At 39.8% G+C, this 25,695-nt stretch overlaps 1 protein-coding gene across 1 annotated transcript in view; it reads left to right on the forward strand.

The window, feature by feature from the left end:
- greb1l (GREB1 like retinoic acid receptor coactivator) overlaps nt 1–25,695 on the forward strand; it is a 126,295-nt gene that overhangs the window by 11,298 nt on the left and 89,302 nt on the right. The window contains exon 2 of the mRNA XM_061979270.2: nt 1,705–1,857. The gene's annotated coding sequence lies outside the window, so the exon portion shown is untranslated. The remainder of the gene's footprint in view (nt 1–1,704; nt 1,858–25,695) is intronic.

The raw sequence follows: 25,695 nt of genomic DNA on the forward strand, positions 1-25,695 counted from the left end.
AGCAGAAAAACAGCCCCAAAGCATGATGTTTCAACCCCCATGCTTCACAGTAGGTATGGTGTTCTTGGGATCCAACTCAGTATTCTTCTTCCTCCAAACACGACGAGTTGAGTTTATACCAAAAAGTTCTATTTTGGTTTCATCTGACCACATGACATTCTCCCAATCCTCTGCTGTATCATCCATGTGCTCTCTGGCAAACTTCAGACGGGCCTGGACATGCACTGGCTTAAGCAGGGGGACACGTCTGGCACTGCAGGATTTGATTCCCTGTCGGCGTAGTGTGTTACTGATGGTAACCTTTGTTACTTTGGTCCCAGCTCTCTGCAGGTCATTCACCAGGTCCCCCCGTGTGGTTCTGGGATTTTTGCTCACCGTTCTCATGATCATTTTGAACCCACGGGATGAGATCTTGCGTGGAGCCCCAGATCAAGGGAGATTATCAGTGGTCTTCTATGTCTTCCATTTTCTGATAATTGCTCCCACAGTTGATTTTTTCACACCAAGCTGCTTGCCTATTGTAGATTCACTCTTCACAGTCTGGTGCAGGTCTACAATTATTTTCCTAGTGTCCTTTGACAGCTCTTTGGTCTTGGCCATAGTGGAGTTTGGAGTCTGACTGTTTGAGGCTGTGGACAGGTGTCTTTTATACAGATAACATGTTCAAACAGGTGCCATTAATACAAGTAACAAGTGGAGGACAGAAGAGCTTCTTAAAGAAGAAGTTACAGGTCTGTGAGAGCCAGAGATCTTCCTTGTTTGAAGTGACCAAATACTTATTTTCCACCATGATTTACAAATAAATTCTTTAAAAATCCTACAATGTGAATTCCTGGATTTTTTTTCACACTCTGTCTCTCACAGTTGAAGTGTACCTATGATGAAAATTACAGACCTCTGTCATCATTTTAAGTGGGAGAACTTGCACAATCGGTGGCTGACTAAATACTTTTTTGCCCCACTGTATATATATATATATATAAAATGTGTAAATAATGGGAGAACTACAAACAATATAAAAATACTCCCATCTCTACATACTGCATTAATATACAATCATATTCATTCCAAATCTACAGAGTGTGTAAACATAATTGGCCAGCAAAACAGATTCTGATTCTGATGCCATGCTCATTATGTCATAATTTTAGGAAATGTTCATCTTTCAGCTGAAATCCTGCCAGTTTGGTATGTTAACCACCAGAGGGCGCCATCGTACAGTTTTAAAGACCTATTTGCAATGACACGCTTGACAATTGCACAACATTTTGACTTAAAAAAAAAAAAAAGACTCCCTAATGGAAAATCTGTCAAAACATGTTTGACTTGTATGAATAAAGTAACAATTTGTAAATTTAACAAAATGTAAAGCGCGTCATCCACAATGGAAAGTCATTAATTGGTTCTTTTCACCAGCAGGAGGAAACAGTTTGTAGCTGAATAGTTGCTCACGAGATAACGTTGTACCGTATCTGCGCAGCATCAGGTTAAATTCCAGTTATGTTGTATTAAATAATTATTATTTTCGTCATGATCTTATGTTTGATGACAATTACACGTTCTGTTCTGTTATATTCTATTAATCAATAATCAAACATGCTTGTTTGTTCAATGTCTGTGCGCTAGTGACGCGACGTCGTTATTAAAAAAAGAAGAGAGAAAAAAAGAACAAAAACAAAGCGCTATGTTCTCGATTCGATGCAGAACGATCTCGCACCGTTCCGGACGTGCGGTGCCTCGATGACGTCACAGCGCTCTGGCGGTGATCAGCTGCAGAAAAGAAACTCAGCCACGGACGCGGACTCGAAAGTCTCGGACGCGGACACCTGAACGCATCTTTGCGTGGGACCAGGCCAGGTAAGGCAAGAAGCACGCTTTTTTTTTTTACGAGTTAGTCTCAAACTAGCTGCGGTTGCATGACGAAGGGTCGCAGACGTGGATTCACGCGTGAACAGCGTGTTTTTGTAATGCTACTTTTAGGAAACGTAAAAGGACTTCTTACAGTACACCCCGCCCCCTCCCCTCTGCGTGGAGTAACATGTTGATTCACGTGTCATATCAGTGTCATGGCTGCCAAAGTGAAGCCAATGCATTGTTGACCTCCTTGCAGGGCTGACCCGAGCTTTTATCTCCCTGCTAGTAAAATTCTCTCATGAGCCCATGAATCTTTGCGAAACAAAGTCATGTCAAGTGTGATTTAATGCTGCCTGGAGGCTTTGGTGTTGAAACAGGCAAGGCAGATAAAGCCATATCAGATAAAGGCGAGCGTGGAGATGGTTTGTCATTGTAATTACAGGCAAACCAGTCTGTCCTGACTGCTTAATCTGCCATTCCTTATGGCTAGTTGGGTTCCTAAAGGTTGCATTCCTTCTGCTCCCCCCCTTAAAAACCCACTCCACTCCCATCCTTCCTCCTGTACTTTTTTGGAAAACTTCTGGAGTTTAAATGTGCACACAAAAAGTCGATTCTGGCAACTAAAGCAAATGACGTGCATTTTGGTAGAGCATTAATTTAGCATAAGAGCAACATTTGATGCACTGTGACTGAATGTCTGCACCATTCAGATCACCGCCTAAAGCCAGGGGTGTCCAAAGTGCGGCCCGCAGAGCGATTTTTAGTGGCCCGCGACACATTCTATAGACCAGTGTTTTCCAACCACTATGCCGCCGTGAGATACAGTCTGGTGTGCCGTGGGAGTAGGGATGATGTTTAATAAGAAATGATCGAGTTCGAGCCTATTATCGAATCCTCTTATCGAACCGATTCCTTATCGATTCTCTTATCGAGTCCAGATAGGTTGTTGTATATGGAAAAAAAAACACACAATATTTGGTTTAACAAAAGCTCACTTTTATTATATAAGAAAAAAATAAAATCTAATAAATAAATAAATATTGACTGTTACCCGCCTAAAAAAATAAATAAAAATAAATAAATATTGACTGTTGTTACCCAAAGTATATTAAGTGGGATTTTTCAGAAAAACAAATATATACAGTAACACAAAAACAACCTGTCTCTGTGATCACTATAGATGTATAAATAATAATATAGTGTTAAATAAAATCAGTCCCTTGGGCACAAAACTGAAAATAATACAGCTCTCCAAAAAGTGCACTTCTGCTGCTATTTGACATAACTGTTTGTTATGATGCTTTGACATTTTTGCACTTTATTTCTTTATTGAAAGAAAGTTCTATGAAGAGAAAAGTTGTTAGCAAATGTGGTTACAATGCTAAAAATGGAAAAGTAAAAAAAACAACAACACTTTATTGAGTTAACATTATTTCTTTATAGGGGGAAAGATGTGATGTTATGAGCTCGGCTAGGGAATATAACAACTACACTACCCAGCATGCGCGGTAGCCCCGAAAAGTGTTGTTGCATGTCGCTACCCGGCAGCTAAGAATGAGGTTATTTTATTTAATTATTTATTTATTTTAGTTAAATCAAAAGATCGTTGCACATTCTGGTACATAATACAGTCATCCCTCGTTTATTGCAGTTACCGTATTTTCCGGACCATAGGGTACTCTGCCGATGAGCGGGTCTCGTTACGTCTATTTTCATACAAAAGGTGCACCCGATTATAAGGCGCATGAAAGGGGTCATATTATTATAATTTTTTTCTAAATTGAAAACACTATCTTGTCAGGGCTCGAATTTAACCGCGGCAACTGCGACAAGTGCCGCGACCTCCTTCGTCTTTCGCCGTAATGGCCAAAAAATTGACCAACATTTGCGGCAAGAACATGCCGTGACCCCCCTTGACTTTTTACTTGTTAATGGACGAGGGATGCAACAATAAATGGTAGGGGTGTAACGGTACGTGTATTTGTATTGAACCGTTTCGGTTCGGTTCGGAGGTGTACCGAACGAGTTTCCACACGAACATATTAAGTAGCCGCCTCCGCTTCCTTCTGCCTCTGTGTCTGTCAGTACTCTACACAGCACCCAGCATTGTCCCACCCACACAACCATCTGATTGGTTACAAACAGAGCGGTAACAGCCAATCAGCAGTGTGTATTCAGAGCGCATGTAGTCAGTGCTTAGCGTTTAGCAGGTAAGCATGAGTTAATATCACATATTAGTAAATATTGAGTTGATATTGTTAAACTGGCAATAGCAATCACCATAAATACTTTGAAAAAATGTACAGTTAATTGGCCAATCTCACTCATGGATGATTGGTACCGGAATCAGCAGAATAAAACCCTGATTGGAACATCCCTGCTATTCAGTCTTCATCAGGCACTTTGGAACGGAATATTTACATAAACCGAGGTACTGAATTACTGTAAAATTGTGAGATACAGTTCAGTTCATTTCACCACAATACATTAATGGATCGTTAAACCCGGATCAGACCAATCAATGAAGGACCAGGTGTTTAGTTTCTCCCAACATCAAACTAGAAAAGCTTATGAAAAGGCCCAACGGTATGACGACAAATGTGTACTGAACCAAATCGACCACTTTAGTTAAGTCTGCCCAACAAACGACTGTAAAGGTTAAGTTGGTCAATGGCGTTCAGCATTATCCTGCAAACACACGCCCCATTGAGCGGTCGTTGGGTGGCCTATCTCTTCAAGAGCGTGTGCAGCCCTGTCAAAGAGGGCAAGGACTGGAGGGGTCAGGGGCTCTGAACGCTGACCATCTGGCCCTTTTGGGGGTGGGAGGGGGATACTGGTTTCCTCACTGGTTGTCTTTGTTCCTCGTAAACAATTGGGATTAATCTGGGCAGAGATAAGTAAGGGTCCCCGTAAAATCGCTCACCATGGCAGCTTTTTTCTCTCTCTCTCTCGCCTTGAAGGAGACATCTCTTTTAACCTGTGTGTGTTCTTACCTTTGCTTGATCGGGTGTTTCTTCTTGAAAGTTCATTTCTAAAGCATAAGACATGCTTGTGTAGGGATAGCGATATGGCCTAAAATCTATATCGCGATATATATAGCAGCCTCCTGCAATAACGATATACAGTACAGGCCAGAAGTTTGGACACACCTTCTCATTTCAATGCGTTTTCTTTATATTCATGACTATTTACATTGTAGATTGTCACTGAAGGCAACTTTTTCATGGTCCCATTTACTCTCTGTAAAGCACCAGTTCCATTGGCAGCAAAACAGGAACAGAGCATAACACTACCACCACCATGCTTGACGGTAGGTGTGGTGTTCCTGGGATTAAAGGCCTCACCTTTTCTCCTCCAAACATATTGCTGGGAATTGTGGCCTAACAGCTCAATTTTTGTTTCATATGACCACAGAACTTTCCTCCAGAAGGTCTTATCTTTGTCCTTGTGATGTCAGATGAAAAAAAATGTAGCTGTTTGGCCACAATACCAAGCAAACTTCATGAATGTTTATTTGTGACAAACAACTATGTGCTCCAATCACTGTATCACAAAAAAATAAGAGTTGTAGAAATTATTGGAAACTCAAGACAGCCATGACATTATGTTCTTTACAAGCGTATGTAAACTTTTGACCACGACTGTACGTTAAAGGTTCTTCAATGTCTTTCAAAAACTATTGGTTGTGATTTAATGGGATCCTATCGTGCAAAACCAACTCTTTTTTTTTTAACTTATTAGCACTTGTTTTTGTGTATTTGGGATCTGCATAAGTCCCGCAAATTTGAAAACAACGAGCCATTTGGAATTTTGCACAACTTGTGACGTTTTTCCATAAATGGTAAAGCCATGGAGCCCCGGATTGCTGACTTTAAAGTGGTTTTTCACTGTGGAGGCACATTAGCCGCTGGCGAGAATGCTACAGTGCGTTGAGGACGCCTTTGTTCACTTGTCACTGTCAAATGTGCGGGACACAGCTAGAATGTGACATCAACACGATAGAACGGTAGTATTAAAATCTGTATTGATATTGTCTATACCCAATGCTTGTGTTTGAAAGAAAATGGTAAACGGAGATTGTGTTAAAAATAATAATAACAATGAGCATGGATGGGCACTGAAACCCGGTTCCATAATGGTTCCATAAACGGTAATAAATGGACCGAAAAAAGTAAACAGTGCCCCTTTTTTCAGTGCTAAATGAAGTGTTTGGTGATGATATTGTTCAAGTAACATCTTCTACGATAGAGTACGTTTGTAAGTAATGTAGCATCCTGACAGAAGCACACAGTCTGATGTTCTTTTTAACACTCAACACACCAACCGCAGCCCTCAGTCACCGCAGTGATTTACAGTTGGACACAAATCTCCCAGGAAAAAGCTCAATATGACTATGTGACTTTACATTTTGCACTCAGTAATTATCTCCAGAGGAGCGGGTTTGCCTATTTTCACCCAATATTTTATAAAAGCCAGCGTTTTAGAACACATGTTTTGCTGACATCATGCAGAAATGCTCTCTCTAGTCTCTTGTATTGTGTCTGTTGTGACACAGCGGCAGGGCGATGCCTCACTCTGATGTGTATTTGGTGTCATAACAAAAGCCGAGTCATTTGGATAGATTGCCAAGAGGGCCGCGACACTGGGAAGAGGCTTTGGTTTCTCCGTTAGCCTCGGCGTACTCTCAAGACATTTGAAATATTGATCCGTAAAGGGCAAATCTATTACTCGCAACACCCTCGCTGATCATTAGATGGCAAAACAACCATGAGGGAGGCAGGCAGATGCTCCTCTTGAGCCTTTCAGTACAGATGGTTAGAAGGGCCACCATTTTAGTCAGAGGGATTAGTGCTATTGTTTCACACTTGTTTTAACATAGTGTGGATGAACTAAACAGGTGCTCCTCAAAGTTTGGGGGAGGTTTGGAATGTTTCCTCGGTGTTTCTGTTTTTTTTTTTTTCCACAAAATATCTTTACTACACATTGAGATATTCTAGTCTTTGTAGCCTGAGTGGGTATTCCATAAGTATCTTCAAAAAAATACATATTTATGTTTTCAATATCCTCCAGCAGTGGACACTTGTATTGATTATTTTCCCGTAATGTGTACCTCTGACAAAAGAAATAGACCAAAAAAATAATCCACTGCAGAAGACGCTGGTTTTCAAGAGCACATATCTTTATAATAGGGCTGGGCGATATGGCCTTTTATTAATATCTCGATATTTTAAGTCCATGTCACGATACACGATATCTTGATATTTTGCCTTAGCCTTGAATTAACACTTGATGCATATAATCACACCAGTATGATGATTCTAGGTCAGTGGTTCTTAACCTGGGTTCGATCGAACCCTAGGGGTTCGGTGAGTTGGGCTCAGGGGTTCGGAAGAGGTCAAGACACACCCGACTAATCGTGTAAATAAAAACTTCTCCCTATCAGCGTATTACGGATACGGCAACAGCAGAAGTCAGACTGATTTGCAGGTGTGTAATTTGTTGTGAGTTTATGTTCAGCGGTTTCATGAATTTATGTGCGTAAGCATAACAATTAGCTGAGGGATGCTCCTATTCAGAAAAGCTGGGGTAATCGTTTCCAGAGGTACCCCTGTACTTACAGTATATTTAGAAGACATTTGCCTTTTTTCGTAAGAATACATTTATGCACTGGTTTGTTTGTTAGGAATATTGGTGTTTGTTAGTGTTGTGCGGTGTAGACAATATAAGATTTAAATTACACAAATGTAGCTGAAGATAAAGCTTTTAAGAATATTTTTATGTCATGAAAATGTGTGGTGATTAGAGATGTCCGATAATATCGGCCTGCCGATATTATCGGCCGATAAATGCGTTAAAATGTAATATCGGAAATTATCGGTATCGGTTTTTTTATTATCGGTATCGGTTTTTTTTATTTTTTTTTAATTTTTATTAAATCAACATAAAAAACACAAGATACACTTACAATTAGTGCACCAACCCAAAAAACCTCCCTCCCCCATTTACACTCATTCACACAAAAGGGTTGTTTCCTTCTGTTATTAATATTCTGGTTCCTACATTATATATCAATATATATCAATACAGTCTGCAAGGGATACAGTCCGTAAGCACACATGATTGTGCGTGCTGCTGGGCCACTAATAGTACTAACCTTTAACAGTTAATTTTACTCATTTTCATTAATTACTGGTTTCTATGTAACTGTTTTTATATTGTTTTACTTTCTTTTTTATTCAAAAAATATTTTTAATTTATTTATCTTATTTTATTAATCTTTTTCAACAGTACCTTATCTTCACCATACCTGATTGTCCAAATTAGGCATAATAATGTGTTAATACCACGACTGCATGTATCGGTTGATATCGGTATCGGTTGATATCGGTTTCGATAATTAAAGAGTTGGACAATATTGGAATATCGGATATCGGCAAAAAGCCATTATCGGATATCCCTAGTGGTGATGACACATTCTAGCTGTGTCCCGCAAATTTTACAACGGCAAGCAAATGAACGTGTCCTCAACTCAATGTGAAATAGTGAGGAATATCTAAACATGCTACAACACACATAGTAGTCAAATATGCTAACCACTAAGGCCATGTCTACACAAAGTCGTTTAATCAAATAATTATTTAGCCTAGGCCTCGTTTCAGCCACCCTAAACCAGCGTTTAAGGTAACCCTCCTCGGACAAATTTTTACACGGGTAAGTCAGCCGTGTATTTCTTGAATCTCCGGCACTTAGCTTTGTATGGACTCATTGATCGTTTACAAAGTGAGTTCGAGGAGGAAGTGATGCCAGAAAGACCACGCCCACACAGGAAGTGACGTCAGAAAGAACACGTCACAGCCAACTTCATAATAAAGCGGTTTCATAACTCGGAGGTAAACACTGGAAATATGAAGGCGAGTCATCCAGACATGCCCTTGTTTCTCCTTCTTCTACATGTACGGACGCTTGTGGAAATCACACATGAATACCTTAAGAGAAAGCGATTGCAGCTATTTGGGATACAACACTTCTCAGACGGCAAGAGAACTTTCCAATGTCGAGGTCAGCTGTGTTTCTACTTAGCGAAAAACTTTGTCCATATGTCGAAGGAGAGACAACGAGAATGCAAGCTCCCATGGCTGTGATAAAAAAGTTAGTGTGTGCTTTGTATTACCTGGCCGTCGAGGAAAACGGCGAATGCATTTGGACTGGCAACGCAGACTGTATCAGTTATTGTCCGCCATGTATGTCGCGGACGCTATGTCTAGGTCCAGAGTATATAAAGTCACCAAAAAGGAATGGACAATGAAGGTGAAGGCAAAAGAGTGATGAGTGTCCTGACCAGATATCTAGATCCCTAGTTTGATTGATGTAAAATGTTCTTTGTCACATTGTTTACACAATATAAAGTTAAAGTTAAAGTACCAATGATTGTCACACAGTCACTAGGTGTGGTGAAATTTGTCTTCTGCATTTGACCCATCCCCTTGATCACCCCCTGGGAGGTGAGGGCAACAACGATGCCGCGCCCGGGAATCATTTTGGTGATTTAACCCCCAATTCCAACCCTTGATGCTGAGTGCCAAACAGGGAGGTAATGGGTTCCATTTTTATAGTCTTTGGTATGACACGGCCGGGGTTTGAACTCACGACCTACCGATCTCAGGGCGGACACTCTAACCACTAGGCCACTGAGTAGCACACTGGATTCCAGTTAATTGAAATACCACAACACTGGATATTGTTCAGATAAGTTACATTTAAGAACTTGCACACAAAGCAACACTGGAGGTGACACATTTTCCGCGCAGGCATTCTAGGTCGCGTTGCACCGGCGGACGGAGGAGGGCGGGGGTCTTAAACGGTGGCATTGTTGTGTGTGGACACGGATAAGGTTAGGTGCGATTTACCCTAATTTAACCTTATCCGGCTCAGTGTAAACGGGGCCTAAGCTAGAACTCTTGAATGTAAACGGAGATGAGTGGATGGATACAAATATCGAGAGTATCGATACCAAGTATAGTATCAGTATATGAATAAGTAACCGCTTAGTTAGAGCTCTTAAATGTAAACAAAGGTTGGTGGATCAATATAAATATCAACAGTAACGATACCAAGTAGAGTCTAAGTATTGGGATAAGCTAACAGAAAGCTAGAGCTTTTTATTGTAAAAAAAGGTGTGCGGTTTGATACAAACATCGAAAGTAACGATACCTAGTATAGTATCAGTAAATGGTCGATACTACAGTGGTAAGATCAATATTTTTGTTGTACAGAAAGTAAACCTAATATAAATAGTAAATTAGTGTATGATCAGCAGCCTAATTAAGAGCTTTGTAACCCATTTTGAAATGGTTCTATTACTTATTTGCCAAATAATATTTCATTACAAATATTCTTGTTTGTATAGTATTTTGTATAAATGTTGTCCATGGAACAAGTCCAGACATCGGCATTTTCTTGTTAACTGCAGTCGGTTTGGTGTTGGTAATGTATTTTATGCTTGTTTCTTTTTCCATTTATAAACATCAGGAAATTAGGGCCCTTTTTTTAGAGCTAAGGATCCATTTCTGGTGTGGAGTGTAAAGAGCCTTCCAATAATTGACAAGGATATTTCAATGGATGGCCTATAAATGGTTAAAGGTAATGATTACATCTCAGGCTGATCTGTCAAATGTTTCCCAATATGCTTGCAAACCTTTTTTTTTTTTAGCAGAGCAAAGAACAGTTTGTTCCCCCACGTCTGCAGAAAACAGAGCGTGATACTTGTGTTTATTTTCAAGGAGTAACCCATCACCAAGAATTCAATATAAGCTAATGATATCTGCGAGCTTTCTCCGCCAACATTTGACAGAATGCTTTGGCTTGTCCAAGGTCGTCATCTTGAGCACAGAAAGTAGTGTCAGATAACGTCTGCAGAGGAGAAGGGGAGGTTGACAATGTACAGCAGGTCAAAACAGATGTTGAAGAACGAAGCGAGGCAGCTGGATGCGTCACTTGCAGTAAATATATGGCAAGCGCGTTTTTTGGCTCAATTTGAATGCAAACTGTATGATTACTGTATGAGGAAACATGACACAGTGGACAATTGGATCATTAAAGCCGTTCCTACAAAGGTTTCAAACCCTCCCCCGCTTGAAAGAAGATGTCAAAGGTCTGTGACCTTTTCCATTTATGTGCATTGATCCCTCTGACGGGGGGTGGGGCCTGCTTCTGAAAGCCCTCCACCATCAGCTGTTATATCTTAGTTTCACCTGCAGGAAGTGGTTTTGTTTTATTCCGTCAGATGGTCATTGTTTAGCCACGCCATTATTAGTCCATCCATCAATTTTGAGAGGCAATTTGTCATCTTCCAAATGCAGTCAACAAGGCTTTAATGATGCTCAAGTCGGTTTAATGATTGTTCTTCTTCAATTCATGCAGCTGAAATAGAAATTAGTCAACAGTAGTTTTCATAATAATATGCTTTATGAATATTGGTATTAGAATTAGGGCAGTTAAAAAATATCAAGCTAACTCATGTGATTAATCTAAAGAAATGATTGCATTAATTATAAACACAGATTTATCTCGCAATTTATTTTCATTATTAGTATTATTACGCACATGCTCCTTCACCTTGACCGTGGATGGTTACCTGAAAGGTTTTGTGGCAACGTTGTCGACAAAAGTAAAACCCATTCTAATGTATTAGAAGACATATCCACAATACTAAGTAATACAGCAGTGACTTTTAAAGGGGAACATTATCACAATTTCAGAATGGTTAAAACCATTCAAATCAGTTCCCAGTGGCTTATTATATTTTTGAATTTTTTTTCAAAATTTTACCCATCACGCAATATCCCTAAAAAAAGATTCAAAGTGCCTGATTTTAACCACCCGTCCATTTTCCTGTGACGTCACATAGTGAAGCCAACACAAACAAACATGGCGGAAAGAACAGCAAGCTATAGCGACATTAGCTCGGATTCAGACTCGGATTTCAGCGGCTTAAGCGATTCAACAGATTACGAATGTATTGAAACGGATGGTTGTAGTGTGGAGGCAGGTAGCGAAAATGAAATTGAAGAAGAAACTGAAGCTATTGAGCCATATCGGTTTGAACCGTATGCAAGCGAAACCGACGAAAACGACACGACAGCCAGCGACACGGGAGAAAGCGAGGACGAATTCGGCGATCGCTTTCTAACCAACGATTGGTATGTGTTTGTTTGGCATTAAAGGAAACTAACAACTATGAACTAGGCATATGAAATACATTTGGCAACAACATGCACTTTGAGAGTGCAGACAGCCCAATTTTCATCAATTAATATATTCTGGAGACATACCCTCATCCGTGCTCTTTTCCTGAAAGCTGATCTGTCCAGTTTTGGAGTTGATGTCAGCAGGCCAGGGAAGCTAGGGTCGATAGGGGGTTTAGCTCGCTTGTCTGCGGGAACAAACTGCCGCCATTGCTTGCTGTGCTACCGAGGTCCTTTGTCCCTGAATTGCTTACACACTCCGGCAGATTCAATGGGGGTCTGGCGGCAGATTTCTTTGACTTTATTGTTGGAAATGCATCTGCTTTGAGTGTCGCAGGATATCCACACATTCTTGCCATCTCTGTCGTAGCATAGCTTTCGTCGGTAAAGTGTGCGGAACAAACGTCCAATTTCTTGCCACTTTCGCATCTTTGGGCCACTGGTGCAACTTGAATCCGTCTCTGTTCGTGTTGTTACACCCTCCGACAACACACCGACGAGGCATGATGTCTCCAAGGTACGGAAAACAGTCGAAAAAAACGGAAAATAACAGAGCTGATTTGACTCGGTGTTTGAGAAAATGGCGGATTACTTCCCGATGTGACGCCACGTTGTGACGTCATCACTCCGAGAGCGAATATTAGAAAGGCGTTTAATTCGCCACAATTCACCCATTTAGAGTTCGGAAATCGGTTAAAAAAATATATGGTCTTTTTTCTGCAACATCAAGATATATATATTGACGCTTACATAAGTCTGGTGATAATTTTCCCCTTTAAAGTGCTTTTTTTAGGGATGATACTCAAAACCGATTTTCCCGGTTGTTCGATAAGAAAAGAACCGAGTCCTCGGACTCAAATCCCTTTTTGAGAACCGGTACCCGTTATCGAGACCACTATAGTAAGGAAAAAGAGTTGGTTCTTTATTCGAATCCCTGGGAACGAATCTTGTCCCGACCAGAAATGCCCCGTGAGACATCACAAGAAATGACGTCACGTAGCTCAGTCATTAGGCGCAGATAGCGAAAGCAGGAAAAACAATGGACCGGAAAAAGCGCTCCAAGGTGTAATAAAGTTCAAAACAAAAGGTATAATCCAATGAATAACTTTACTGAGAGATTTCAGCAGGGTACAAACACATGACGAACACTTTTACGACCAACCGGAAACATAGCAACCAGGCTAGCAACGCACCTCCTTTACGGCAGCTGTGGCAACGTTCTTAAAGCAACCGCAGCACATACATATTGATACAACATATCTCCCTTATTTAACTTTTGTTTTTCTTTCCTTGTAAACAAAACTAAATCACACTGTATATGTGTTGTCTGTCTAATTATAAATAATGCAGACGAGGCGTGTTGGCTGAGTTCTTGACGTTTACTTTCACAGCGTGCTCATAACCTCATTCTTAGCTGCCGGGTGGCGACATGCAACAACACTTTTCCCTAGCTCAAAACATCACATCTTTCCCCCTATAAAGAAATAATGTTAACTCAATAAAGTGTATTTCTTTTTTTAGCTTTAACTTTTCATTTTTTAGCATTGTAACCACTTTTCTCTTCATAGAATTTTCTTTCAATAAAGAAATAAAGTTCAAAAATGTCAAAGCATCATAACAAACAGTTATGTCAAATAGCAGCAGAAGTGCACTTTTTGGAGAGCTGTATTATTTTCAGTTTTGTGCCCAAGGGACTGATTTTATTTAACACTATATTATTATTTATACACCTATAGTGATCACAGAGACAGGTTGTTTTTGTGTTACTGTATATATTTGTTTTTCTGAAAAATCCCACTTAATATACTTTGGGTAACAACAGTCAATATTTTTTTTTTTTTTTTTTTTAGGGGGGTAACAGTCAATATTTATTTATTTATTAGATTTTATTTTTTTCTTATATAATAAAAGTGAGCTTTTGTTAAACCAAATATTGTGTTTTTTTTTTTCCATATACAACAACCTATCTAGACTCGATAAGAGAATCGATAAGGAACCGGTTCGATAAGAGGATTCGATAATAGGCTCGAACTCGATAATTTCTTATCAAACATCATCCCTAGCTTTTTTAATTGTCAACTTTGGATTTGATTTGAAAGTGAGTCACATTTTATAAAATACAGTATTGCTTTAACCTAACGTTGTAATATTATATTATATAATAGCGTAATACATTATATTGTATTGTATTATATTATTATTTCATTGTGTGAATGCTCCAAAACATTCACACACATGCATCTATTTATTATTATTCTTCTTCTCCAGATTTTGGCGCGCTCTGCCTTCCACATTTTTCACCCGATTCAAACCGTTCCAACTTCAAACTGTTCAGCCTATTCGGGAATCGCGTGCTTTCCCTTGACAAATTCCAAAAATTCCCAGAAATTCAGGTTTTCCGGGACATTTTTCCCATTCAAAATGAACTGGCCATTTTTTAAACTTCCAACATTTCCAAATTTTTAAACCGATTCAAACCATTCAACACATTCCACCATCCTGGAAATTTAAACTACTTTTTTTCCAAGTTCAAAAAAATTCCAGGATTTTCCAGAATTCCTGGTTTTCCAAAGCCCTATTTCCACCCTTTTTTCTGGCCACTACTCCTTCCACATTTTTCAACGCATTTCAACCGTTCCACCGTCAAAACATTCCTTTTAATCAGGACAAAAAACAAAGTTGTTTTTTAAACTGGAAAAATTCCCGGTTTTCCCGAAATTCCAGGAATACCGTAATACCATTTCTCAATTCAACATGTTACTACCTCAACATTTCTCGACCGATTTCAATTCCATCCCCAATCGTTTGAACTCATTCAAGTTTTTTTTACCATTTTCCCAAAAATTCCAGCTTTTCCCGAAATTCCCAAATTTTGGGGGAAATTCCCATTGAAAAGAATGGGACATTTTTCAAAGTTCCACAACTCCCACATTTTTCATCTGATTCAAACTGTTCCAACTTCAAAATATTCAGCCTGTTTGGGAATTGGGTGCTCCCTTTCAACAATTCTAAAGATATTCCAGGATTTCAGTTCAACTTCAGCATTGGAGCATTCACACACAATTCCTTCAGGAATTGCCTCATCTAGTTTTATTATATTATTATTACTGTTATTATTAATATTATTAGTTTGTGTCACTACCATTGGTTGAAAGAAAGATTATTGAAATAATAAAAATAGTTGTAGAAAGTACTAAGGAAAAGTAAAAATTTTTTTTATACCAAAATAAAGGATTTAAAATTATTACTGTCACTTTTTTTTCTTCCTAATAAGGTATCAGTATAATGGAAAGACAGGTTGACACTAAATTGAAGCAATTATCATATCTGATTTATGACACCAAAAGACAAAAGGTTTGCGAGTAAATAATCAAAATAATATAAATCTCACGGAGATTCCCGAGCCATTTTGTAAGATAAGGAGCAAGCCAGTCACGTGATTTGAGACGTGCATGTGGGAACCACAGTTTCTTTCAACAACAACAATTACTAATCACTTCGTCAGAGACAACAACAATATTTTGGGGACAAATTATGTTTTCGAACTTTATATTTTTGAGCCGGAACCCAAGGAGGATGAGCAACAAGCCACAGAAGCCGCTGCTAAACAGATTAAGCTTTTGTGAAACACATTCTCATGCAGCAGTATTGCTAAGTGCCAAACAAGAAGACATACAAAATAACCATAATAAATACATTAAAACACTGTACAGTTGTAGCGCAGCTGGTTCGAACCCATGCCTTTATCCCATTCACGGGGAGGCGAGTGTGCTGACCACTGGGCTAAAAGCCCAGCTGCCAGCACTATTCTTGAAGCTCTTTAAAGTTGTCAGGGAGTAAGGTTTACTCATGTACACCTGGCACAGCCACACTGGCTGGCCCCCGTTACACTCGACTCCCTAAACCACACTCTCATCCGGGTCACGGCACCAATGTAACCGAAGCTTTACTAACGTAACGCGACAGTTGCCGGCCGTCGAGACGCTCACATAAAGTTTACAATAGATGAGGAAATAATCACAATCCTTGGGAACGGTTTACATTTTTTTTGCCAAAAGCAAGCATCTTTTTGGGCGTTTGAAATTGTGTTTTTTTCTGGATTTTCAGACGATATTTTCACATACTTTGCAGATTGGAATATTAATTGGATATGGTTCAACGTATCAAATGAAACACAATTCAGCATATAAAGACAACTTATTTTTAGAGCTGTCCGATAAATGCTTTAAAATGTAATATTGGAAATTATTGGTATAATTTTTGTTATTATCGGTATCGGTTTTTTTTTTGTTGTTGTTTTTATTTTTTTATTAAATCAACATAAAAAACACAAGATACACTTACAATTAGTGCACCAACCCAAAAAACCTCCCTCCCCCATTTACACTCATTCACACAAAAGGGTTGCTTCCTTCTGTTATTAATATCCTGGTTCCTACATTATATATCAATATATATCAATACAGTCTGCAAGGGATACAGTCCGTAAGCACACATGATTGTGCGTGCTGCTGGTCCACTAATAGTACTAACCTTTAACAGTTAATTTTACTCATTTTCATTAATTACTAGTTTCTATGTAACTGTTTTTATATTGTTTTACTTTCTTTTTATTCAAGAAAATGTTTTTAATTTATTTATCTTATTTTATTTTATTAATTTTTTTTTTAAAAAGGACCTTATCTTCACCATACATGGTTGTCCAAATTAGGCATAATAATGTGTTAATTCCACGACTGTATATATCGGTATCGGTATCGGTTGATATTGGTATCGGTAATTAAAGAGTTGGACAATATCGGATATCGGCAAAAAGCCTTTATCGGACATCCCTATTTATTTTTTTCATTATACTGGTACTTTAAAGCAGCACTGAGTAACTTTTCAACCTTCATAAAATATTTTCGTAACTTTTGGGATGATGCATGGACTTACAACTAGTTGAATGACACGTCTGTCATGTCCTGAGTGGGTCTGAGTCACTTTTACTGGAACTTAGCGACTTTGAGGAGGGTGCCACACAAAACACTACAAATGTGCTGACTTGCTTCATGGCATACGTCACTCCCCCTTTCCCCATTCGTTAAAAAGACGGAAGCCGATGTGAACGCTTACGTGCCACCAGAAAACTAAAAGATGAAGAACGCCTACTGTATGTGCAATTACTGCTATCATGGCAAAAGGTATAAAAACAAACAAAGAAACAAAAAGTTTTGTCTATGGAGACAAAAAAGAAAAACTGAGCCTATATATATATATATATATATATATATATATATATATATATATATATATATATATATATATATATGTATATATATATATATATATATATACATATATATATATATATATATATATATATATATATATATATATATATATACATATATATATATATATATATATATATATATATATATATATATATATATATATATAGGCTCAGTTTTTCTTATATATATATATATATATATATATATACATATATATATATATATATATATATATATATATATATATATATATATATATATATATATATATATATATATATATATTAGGGATGTCCCGATCCGATATTTGGATCGGATCGGCCGCCGATATTTGCCAAAAAATGCGTATCGGCAAGGCATGGGAAAATGCCGATCCAGATCCAGTTAAAAAAAACAACTCCGCTCCGTGTTTTCCAACGCACCGATTTAAATCAATCATCAATCAATGTTTATTTATATAGCCCTAAATCACAAGTGTCTCAAAGGGCTGCACAAGCCACAACGACATCCTCGGTACAGAGCCCACATAAGGGCAAGGAAAAACTCACCCCAGTGGGACGTCGATGTGAATGACTATGAGAAACCTTGGAGAGGACCGCATATGTGGGTAACCCCCCCCTCTAGGGGAGACCGAAAGCAATGGATGTCGAGTGGGTCTAACATAATATTGTGAGAGTACAGTCCATAGTGGATCCAGCATAACAGTAAGAGTCCAGTCCACAGTGGGGGCAGCAGGAAACCATCCCGAGCGGAGACGGGTCAGCAGCGCAGAGATGTTCCCAACCGATATACAGGCGAGCGGTCCACCCCGGGTCCCGACCCCGGACAGCCAGCACCCCATGCACGGCCACCGGACCTGTGTGTCTCCCCTTCCACAAGGGGTAGGGGGGAGCAGAGGAGAAAAGAAAAGAAACGGCAGATCAACTGGTCTAAAAAAAGAGGGGGCTATTCAAAGGCTAGAGTATACAAATGAGTTTTGAGATGGGACTTAAATGCTTCTACTGAGGTAGCATCTCTTACCGGGAGGGCATTCCATAGTACTGGAGCCCGAATAGAAAACGCTCTGCAGCCCGCAGACTTTTTTTGGGCTCTGGGAATCACTAATAAGCCGGAGTTCTTTGAACGCAGATTTCTTGCCGGGACATATGGTACAATACAATCGGCAAGATAGGATGGACCTAGACCGTGTAGTATTTTATACGTAAGTAGTAAAACCTTAAAGTCACATCTTAAGTGCACAGGAAGCCAGTGCAGGTGAGCCAGTACAGGCGTAATATGATCAAACTTTCTTGTTCTTGTCAAAAGTCTAGCAGCCGCATTTTGTACCAACTGTAATCTTTTAATGCTAGACATAGGGAGACCCGAAAATAAAACGTTACAGTAATCGAGACGAGACGTAACGAACGCATGAATAATGATCTCAGCGTCGCTAGTGGATAAAATAGAACGAATTTTAGTAACACTCTTAATGTGTGACTCAAATGAGACAGTTGGGTCGAAGATAATACCCAGATTCTTTACTGAGTCGCTTTGTGTAATTGTTTGGTTGTCAAATGTTAAGGTGGTATTATCAAATAAATGTCGGTGTTTAGCAGGACCGATAATCAGCATTTCCGTTTTCATAGTGTTGAGTTGCAAGAAGTTAGCGGACATCCATTGTTTAATTTCATTAAGACACGCCTCCAGCTGACTACAATCCGGCGTGTTGGTCAGCTTTAGGGGCATGTAGAGTTGGGTGTCATCAGCATAACAATGAAAGCTAACACCGTATTTGCGTATGATGTCGCCTAGCGGCAGCATGTAAGTACTAAAGAGTGCAGGGCCAAGAACCGAACCCTGGGGGACTCCGCACGTTACCTTAACATAGTCCGAGGTCACATTGTTATGGGAGACGCACTGCATCCTGTCAGTAAGATACGAGTTAAACCACGACAAAGCTAAGTCTGACATACCAATACGTGTTTTGATACGCTCTAATAAAATATTATGATCGACGGTATCGAAAGCAGCGCTAAGATCAAGAAGCAGCAACATAGATGACGCATCAGAATCCATCGTTAGCAGTAGATCATTAGTCATTTTTGCGAGGGCTGTCTCCGTAGAGTGATTTGCCCTGAAACCGGATTGAAAAGGTTCACAGAGATTGTTAGACACTAAGTGTTCATTTAGCTGCTGTGCGACGATTTTTTCGAGGATTTTCGAGATAAACGGAAGGTGGGACACCGGCCGGTAGTTTACCATGAGGTCAGGATCGAGGTTAGGTCTTTTGAGCAGAGGATGAATAACCGCTTTTTTGAATGCTAGTGGAACAGTGCCAGAGGAAAGTGATAAGTTTATAATATTTAGCACTGATGGACCTAATAATACAAAAAGCTCCTTGATAAGTTTCCCAGGAAATGGGTCAAGTAAACATGTTGTTTGTTTTGTCCCCTTAACACATCTTAACAATTCCTCTAATGTTATTTCATCAAAGAGAGAGAAACTATTTTGGAGGGCGGTATCCGTTGTAGATACAGTTGTATCTGTGTTAATAGAACCCAGTTGTAGCTGGGATGCATTGTCTTTAATCTCCTTTCTAATGAGTTCAATTTTCTTATTAAAGAAATTCATAAAATCATCTGCTGAGTGGGTGGAGCTACTGGGAGGAGTCCCTTGTTGGGTTAGCGATGCTACTGTACTAAACAAAAATTTAGGATCATTTTTGTTGAGGTGGATGAGATTTGAGTAATATTTAGCTTTAGCTAAGGTAAGCATGTGTTTATAAGTTATTAAACTATCACTCCATGCTTGATGGAAAACCTCAAGCTTGGTCGCGCGCCATTTGCGTTCCAGCTTTCTACACGATAATTTATGGGCTCTAGTTTCTTCTGTAAACCATGGGGTGCACCTTTTAGGGGCTCTTTTTTGTTTTAGCGGTGCTATACTATCAATGGTGTCGCGCAGGGCGTCGTTAAAGTTGTTAGTGAGGTTATCAATACAGCCGACATAATTTGGGAATGGTGCCATTACCGAAGGCAGTAGGCCAGCAAGAGTCATCGTTGTGGCAGCATTAATGTTGCGGCTGCTATAGTAATTATTATTATTAGTTTGTTGACAATGAGTCAGAACTTCAAATTTTATAAGGTAATGATCGGACATTACTTTAGTATACGGGAGTATCGTAACTTTGGAGGTGGTGACGCCCCTGACAAGCACTAGATCTATCGTATTACCGTTGCGATGCGTAGGTTCATTTATTATTTGTGTAAGACCACAGCTATCAATTATAGTCTGGAGCGCCATGCACTGAGGGTCCGATGGGGTATTCATATGGATATTAAAGTCCCCCATTATGATTATATTGTCGGCGTGCGTCACTAAATCAGCAACAAACTCTGAAAATTCACTGATGAAGTCCGAATTGGGTCCTGGGGGGCGGTAGATAACAGCCAGGTGGAGAGGCAGCGGTGTGACAAACCTCATAGTAAGCACCTCAAACGAGTTATATTTATTATTTAGGTTCGGGGTAAGGTTAAAGTTTTTTTTGTATATGAGTGCGACTCCCCCACCCCTTTTAATGGGACGGGCAATATGCATTCCCGCATAGCCAGGAGGAGACGCCTCACCCAGCGCAAAGAAATCGTCTGGTTTGAGCCAGGTCTCGGCGAGACCAATGACGTCAAGATTATTGTCTCTAATGACCTCATTAACTAATAACGTTTTGGAAGATAATGATCTTATGTTTAAGAAGCCCATATTATAGGTAGTGGGCTGTTTTGAGGAGTTTTTGTTGAAATTATCCGTAGTAGCAATATTAATAATGTTGCGTTTATTATGTGTAGTGCACTTTAAATAATTTCGACCATATCTAGGAATTGATATGACGGGAATTTTCCGATTGTTTGCTTGATGTTGTGATAAACTGAACGCATCATAACTTGCCACCTCAGTAGAGTGCATGTCTACTTCTGATAAAGCCATCACAGAAAAAACATTTCATGAGTTGTGTATTGTTGTAAAATAATTGCCATGTGTGCAGGTATTATCCAGCCTGGCGCTGGCTAGTTCTATTTTAACTGACTTCTCACCCGGACTCGCGCTTCTTTGAGGATTACTCTTTCGCTTTGTTGTTAGCCCCGCTCGGCATCCCCGCTTCTGCTTCCGCTCACACCGCTTACGTGTCTTCCGTTGACGGTCCCCGCTGGCACTTAACTCCGTTGCTTCAGAGGCCGCTGGATGTAGCCAGCGAAGAATCCCCATGCTAGCGAGGAGGTCGAAAGTACACGCATCTTTCAGCCTATAACGGCCCGATCTATCCACATCCAGAATCGTCTGTCGGTCGTATGTGATCACAAAGTGTCCACGCTGTGAGCCAGCCATAAAATAGACAGAATTGACGGGTATTTTTGCCAAATCGCTCTACACTTCCAAGAGCGTCTGCAAGCTGCTGCCATCAGGGCGCCGCCATCTTGTCAATCTTAAATAATACATCTTAAATAATACATTCCACTTTTCTGCTGCTCCCTCTTTTACGTTCCGCATTTTCCAGCACACCTTCAACACATCCACAGGTCTGTGGATTCTCACGCAGTTGCTTTTAGCTGCTGGCATTACACGACAGGCTCTTCTCACTCGTTCCTGTGTCTCCCTCTCACAGACAGCAAGCGCACCTTCTTACACACGTCACATACTGTCACGTCATACGTCACATACGTATACGCCCTCTCCCAGCAGAGAGGTAGCAGCATGGCTAACGTTAGCTGTGATGCTAGCGCAGCCGTGTGACCAACGTTCTCTCTAAGGTGCGCGCCTGTGCAATTGTGCACTGCTTAAACGTCCTCTGCGCATAGCAATTATATGCCACGCACAAAATCAAATAAAAAAATAAGCGCATAACAATTTTCGACACACGGACACGACAGAGAAAACAGTTTTCGTCATCATTGTTCAAATATTGTAACGTCTGTCGAGACGCTTATCTCCATTCGGTGCCACACGTCCACACCATCAAAATGCCGAGGCAAATATTTTCAGATCAACACCGTATGAAAAAATTAGTGATTTTTTTAGTTGTGATTTCCTTCTCTACATGAAAGTTTAAAAGTAGCATATATTAATGCAGTATGAAGAAGAATGTTTTAATGTAGACATGCAAGCCTTGAAAGAAAATTTTGAAAATCAAGACTACATTTCCTGCAAATGGGTGCATTTCTACCCTATATTTTAACTTTAGATTTATTCTCATATCAAACTCTTTTGGCTGTCTTTTTGACACTTACATTCGGCGCCCCCCTCCACACCCTGGATTATAAATAATGTAAATAATTTAATGTGATTATCTTGTGTGATGACTGTATTATGATGATAGTATATATCTGATAGTATATATCTGTATCATGAATCAATTTAACTGGACCCCGACTTAAACAAGTTGAAAAACTTATTGGGGTGTTACCATTTAGTGGTCAATTGTACGGAATATGTACTTCACTGTGCAACCTACTAATAAAAGTCTCAATCAATCAACCAAAACACATAGAATCATCATACTGCTGTAATTATATGCATCAAGTGTTCATTCAAGACTGAGGCAAAATATCGAGATATATATCATGTATCGCAATATGGCCTTAAAATATCGCAATATTAAAAAAAGGCCATATTGCCCAGTCCTAGTTTCAATGATGCCATTTCTGTTTGTCATGTATAATTTTGTCTATTTTGTGTTTATCCTTGAATAAACAGGTCAGTTTCTTGTTACCAACCATTGTGTATTATTCAAACTCCCCTAATTCAGCTGGCTAGTTGTTATCAAGAGTACTAAAACCCTTTTCAACATGATTCTGACAACTAAGTAGGCTAAATAACTTTAAACTTTAATACATGCTTGGACAGGCCAGTATCGGTCAGTATCGGTATCGGTCAGTATCGGTATCGGATCGGAAGTGCAAAAACAATATCGGTATCGGATCGGAAGTGCAAAAACCTGGATCGGGACATCCCTAATATATATATATATATATATACATATATATATATATATATGTCATTTTATCCGGCTAGTTAGTTTACATTATTCACCCAAGGAACTTTAGTTATTAGAGAGTTCCGGCCTTGTTGTTGTTTCCCGATGAAGAGATGCTGCTCCGTTATTGATTTAAGTAAAGTCTGAATGTCATTGAAACAGTTAGCTCCATCTTTTGACACTTCTTCCACCCCCGTCCTTGCACGCTACACCGCTACAACAAAGATGACGGTGAGAAGACGCTGTCGAAGGTGAGCCACGTAAATAAGACCGCCCACAAAACGGCGCATCCTGAAGCGACTGTCAGAAAGCGGCTTGAAAATGATCTGTAAAACATAATCTATGCAACATTTTGACCAAAGAACCACCATTACATGTTATGTAGACCACAAAGAAATGTTTTACATTTAGAAAAAAAATATTAATAATATGACTTCTTTAATGCGCCCTATAATCCGGTGCGCCTTATATATGAAAAAAATCGAAAATAGACCATTCATCGGCAGTGCGCCTTATAATCCGGTGCGCCCTGTGGTGCGGAAAATACGGTATATAGTTGGCACACACTGTTTCGCACATGGTTTTTCGATCTTAATCGATCAGCGATGGTGCTTATCCTCTCAGAGGTGATATAGAAACTTAGGCCCCGTTTACACTAAGCCGGATAAGGTTCTCCAGGGTAAATCACACCTTACCTTATCCGTGTCCACACACAACAATGCCACCGTTTAAGACGCCCGCCCTCCTCCGTCCGTCGGCGCAACGCGACCTAGTACGCATGCGCGGAAAATGTGTCACCTCCAGTATTGCTTTGTGTGCAAGTTCTGAAATGTAACTTATCTGAACAATATCCAGTGTTGTGGTATTCCAATTAACTGGAATCCAGTGTGCTGTGGGGCCCTATTGTAGTGAATCACACCTGAGCCATCATAAATTAATCAAATCTTTATTAGACACGTAAACAATGTGATAAAGAACATTTTACATCAATCAAACTAGGGATCTAGATATCTGGTCAGGACACTCCTCACTCTTTTGCCTTCACCTTCATTGTCCATTCCTTTTTGGTGACTTCATATACTCTGGACCTAGACGTTGAGTCCGCGACATACATGGCGGACAATACCTGATACAGTCTGCTTTGCCAGTCCGAAAGCATTCGGCGTTTTCCTCGACGGCCAGGTAATACAAAGCACACGCTACCTTTTTTATCGCATCCACGGGAGCTCGCATTCTTGTTGTCTCTCCTTCGAAAAAATGGACAACATTTTTTGCTAAGTAGAAACACAGCTGACCTCGACATTGGAAAGTTCTCTTGCCGTCTGAGAAGTGTTGTATCCCAAATAACTGCAATCGCTTTCTCTTAAGGTATTCATGTGTGGTTTCCACAAGCATCTGTACATGTAGAAGAAGGAGAAACAAGGGCATGTCTGGATGACTCGCCTTCATATTTCCAGTGGTTACCTCCAAGTTACGAAACCGCTTTATTATGAAGTTGGCTGTGACGTGTTCTTTCTGACGTCACTTCCTGTGTGGGCGTGGTCTTTCTGGCGTCACTTCCTCTCCGAACTCACTTTGTAAACGATCAATGAGTCCATACAAAGTTAAGCGCCGGAGATTCAAGAAATACACGGCTGACTTACCCGTGTAAAAATTTGTCTGAGGAGGGTTACCTTAAAGTTTAAGGTAACCCCGTTTAAGGCTTAAACGATGGTTTGGTGTGGCCGAAACGGGGCTTAGGCTAAATAATTATTCATTTATGGGGTTAAACGACTTAGTGTAGACATGGCCTTAAAGTTTTTGTGGACATATTGGATCAGATAAAGACTTAAAAGCCTCCGAATGATGGATGATAGGAACATTTTAGACCAGGAAGGTAGTTTGTGTCATATGCAGTGGCGCGGCTAATGACACAAAAAGAAGACCGTCTTCAACGTGTCCAAAGAGAATGAGTGTTTGTGTCTACACAAATGCATGAGTGTAACATGATGCCTGCACTCCTTTCTTCCTGTTTACCGGTACTTATTTAGCATCCATTGCATGTGTTTTTCTTTTTCTTTGGCTTTTTTGATTGAACTTCACCTGTACAGTTAGGCTTACATGATGGTGGCAGCTTGACCCAAGAAGAGCTCCATTAAATTTAATTACATTTCCTTGGGGAAGATTAGGTTCTGCACTCTTGTTACTTCCTGTTTTATACACCCCATGCCACCTTTTGGGATCAAAGTTGAAATAACTCTCTGACGAAAACGAATGGAACTTTTACCGTAACGACCCGTTGCGTCGTCTGTCAGCCAAGCGTGTCCAAAACGAAGGT

The sequence above is a fragment of the Nerophis lumbriciformis genome, linkage group LG19, assembly GCF_033978685.3.
Source record: "Nerophis lumbriciformis linkage group LG19, RoL_Nlum_v2.1, whole genome shotgun sequence".
In the NCBI taxonomy this organism is placed as follows: Eukaryota; Metazoa; Chordata; class Actinopteri; order Syngnathiformes; family Syngnathidae; genus Nerophis; species Nerophis lumbriciformis.